Source organism: Mesoplodon mirus, assembly GCF_964341445.2.
Source record: "Mesoplodon mirus genome assembly, chromosome: 9".
NCBI classification, from domain to species: Eukaryota; Metazoa; Chordata; class Mammalia; order Artiodactyla; family Ziphiidae; genus Mesoplodon; species Mesoplodon mirus.
The window spans coordinates 89,114,718-89,118,159 of NC_138985.1; the positions used below are offsets into that span (position 1 = coordinate 89,114,718).

The 3,442-nt window shown below is 42.9% G+C and overlaps 1 pseudogene across 1 annotated transcript; it reads right to left on the minus strand.

Annotated features, from left to right (window-relative positions):
* Nucleotides 1-632: 632 nt before the first annotated feature.
* LOC309810282 (developmentally-regulated GTP-binding protein 1-like) lies at nucleotides 633-3,045 on the minus strand (annotated as a pseudogene). Its single transcript has 3 exons — nucleotides 2,789-3,045; nucleotides 2,016-2,138; nucleotides 633-1,854 (listed from the first exon to the last, which is right to left on the minus strand). The product of its transcript is annotated as a developmentally-regulated GTP-binding protein 1-like (transcript).
* Nucleotides 3,046-3,442: the final 397 nt, after the last annotated feature.

The following is a 3,442-nucleotide window of genomic DNA, read 5'->3' on the forward strand; positions in this document are numbered from 1 at the left end:
GCACAAGGCACAAAAGGTCATGGACACATTCTAGAATTGAATATTTTAAAGATTTACCTTTTCTTCTGTTTTGTAGCAGCTCCTATCGATCATACTCATAAATGAAGAGGAAATATTTGGGTTGCTATAAAGCTTATATTTATCTTAATGTATTTCTGTAAATACAGATATTTTAAAATACAACAAAATTGGTCTAAAATGAGCTTTCACAAATTTTTTTTCTCTTCGGTAGTTATAATATTTTGTCATTTTCTTCAATAATAGAATATATTCAGGTTTGTCTTTATTTCCATTAATTAAATGATGAAAGATAAAAGTTTAAATAATTACTGATGTGTCCTATATGCAAGCATGAAAAGCAGAGCGAGCACTGTCACTGAAAGGTTATGTCGCTCAAGAATTCATTAAACATTCATTAGCCTCACCTCGGGTAAAGGTGTCCTTGTTAACATATTTGCAGATTTGCATTCTCATGCCCTGAACAAGATTTCAAAAATGTTTATGATCCTATGACCACCTTAATTATGAATTCCCAAATAGATAAATAATAAATAAATAAATAAACAAATCCTAATGAATGTGGTCATTTTTTTTTTTCCTACCTGGTCCTTTATGCAGTTCAAAGTACAAGGTTACATGAAGATACGTGAAGTGCCAGTTTGGGTGCCTCCATCTCCCTCCTGAATCTTGATCCAAAGCCAGAAGGGGTTTGGGGTAGGATGCTTGGTCATTTGGAAAGCTGCAGTCGTTGGCCTCGCAGATGGAGAAAGGGGAAGGTTTCCATGTCTGAATGACATCCTCATCCCCCAACATATGGCTTTAACCATTTTTTTGTGTTTCACAGAGAAACCACAGGCTGGAACGTATTTAAATTCTTTGATAAGATTTTTGTGAATTTTCAGCAGAAATCCTCCACCGTGGTTCTGGGGTAAGGCAGAACAACACTGGGGATGTGTAATCTGGGTACTGGCCTTTGTGTCTGGTCTAAGTCCTCACTAGTTTCGGATACTCCCAGATATTTTCCAACAAGTCATCAAAATTCCAGCAGTGATGGGCAGAGATGGGTACAATGAGGCATCTTATAGACGATACGCAATTTCTCAGTGTAGATCTGATCGATCTTATTTAACTAACACATAGATATCAGGGGATATAAACTCTGTTTCCTTCCACCACTTCAATGAAGTCACTAGCTGTGGTATCGTGACGGTCACATCGGCATTCGTTCTCAGCCAGTAAGCTCTTCACAGTTTCAGCATCCAGCTCACTCTGAGGGCAAGAGGCTTTCAGATGAATGCGCCTCTTATCTTCTTCTTAAAACCAATATTAGAGGGCTTGTTGCTCAAGTGAATGCCAAAGCCTTCCAGCTCGTTTTCAATTATCTTCTTATGACTCAACAGTTCAGGACATCCAGAACAACCAGGATCAAGTTACATGTTCGGGCCACTGCAACGACTTGACGGCCTCTGACTCTCCCATCCTTGGCACCCTCAATGATACCTGGGAGATCCAGGAGCTGGATCTTGGCCCCTTTGTATCTGATGACACGGGGCACAGTGGTTAGAGTAGTGAATTCAGGCTGCCACCTCAGAATATACCCCTGCCAAGTTACTGAGCTGGGCTGACTTCCTCATAGTTAGAAAGAAAGCCCACAAACCCAATTCGAGCACCATCTGTCTTGGCTACAACAAAACCTTCCGGCTCACCAGCACCACCACCTGTTCGAGTAATGAGTTCTCCACGAAGCTTACCAGAGCGAGACTTAAGCAGCCCTAAGTGGTGTGCTGTGGTCTTGTTCTTTTAGTCCGAGCCATCTCGGCTTCGATCTCCGAGGTGCTGGCTAAGGTGCTGCTCCTAGTGGCGAGTCCCCGGGGGTACAGTGGCCTCCACACTGTCTGCCTCTGTCACACACCCGCCAGCGAACCTGCCAAAGCCAGCCGGAGCTACTGCAGTGCGCAGGCGCGATACTTCCTACTTCTCGCGAAAGTTCAGGGTTCTATTCACCGCGATAATACAGCGCGCGGAAAAGTCTTCTCACCGACGCCCTTCCAATTCCCCCGTTTTTGGAGGAAGCTTTTCTGTCATTTCTTTTTTGGCTCCTGGGCTGCGTCAGTGAGTTTGGACCTCTGTTCTGGCCCCTATGTGCACACAGGTATGTATTGTCAAAAACCGAATTCTTCACACAGAGTAAAACAAAGCAGAAAGATCAGTTTGTTTGCAAGGCTTACGACCTGCAAAACCGGGAAACCCAAGGCTGCGGGAGCAATAAGTTCCCTGTTAGTTATTGACTCAAGGTGTTTTGTTTGTTTTTAAACACTACATGATTATATTTTAATACATAACCAAAATACAGAACACCGTAAGGACTAAAGGGGTAAATGCGGAATTTGTCTTTTTCAGCTGAGGCCTGGTGGCCTTCTTCCTAATTTGGCTCAGAGTAGCTGAGTCAGGAACAAGGAATGCCAAAGATGGTGTGAACAGATTTGGCATCTGCGGATTGGCTGGCGTCCTCTGCTAATTTCTGAGAAGAGCTGTAAATTCCTGTAGCCAGTATTAGGTAAGGTTAAGCTTCATTTTTTTCGTTAATGTGCCTGTATTAGCCAACTCCATTTTGTTCCCAACAAAAGTGATTCCATTTTTGTTTTGGTTCTACGGTACACATGTATGTATACACACATCCACACAAGACCAAAGGCCTGGTGAGCTGGGAGGTCAAGCTCTTTTACAAGAAGGAATTAGAAAGAGACCGATTCCAGAAGATGGATAGCTTCTGAGTCTGAGGCCCCACTCTGGTGGGAAGCCAGTTCTGTCCAAATGCCAGGTTGCAGCTGACAGCACTGGGTGCCTGAAGCGCTGGGCTGTGAGAGGAGCTTGAGTGGACAGAGGAGCCTCCATACCCGCTCCGGGACTGGTGGCAGGTCCAGCCCTGCCCCAGAAGCAGACATTGGGCCCCGTCTGAGGGTAGGGGGCCTGAAGATCCGAAGTGCTACATGGGACCATTCCTTGGCCCTTCCCTATGCTCATGCCATGCATGTCAGAGTCCATGACTTTCATAATAATTTATAGTGATCAAATGTTTGAGGGAGGAATGATATACTGAATATAATAAAATTCAATATGGAAGGTTTCATAAACTGTGGGTCAAGAACCACTAGCAACTTGGCAGATTGTTGTGGATTATACTGTTTTCCCTTTCACCATTTATCCATCTAGGCTGTGGTGTTTACAAAGCAGACACTAAAGTGGATATTTAGCAATTCGCCCATTGTCTATGATTTTTAGGTATTATGGAAAAGGGAAAACTTACAGAATTTAGAGTACGAAAAATCTGTAACAATTTGATTTTTTTTAAAGTTTTGTTTTAAAAACTGTGGGTCATTAGGTTTGTAGTTAATACTAGAAAAGAGTTTGGCTTTTTTTATGAAAGAGATAGTTTATTCAC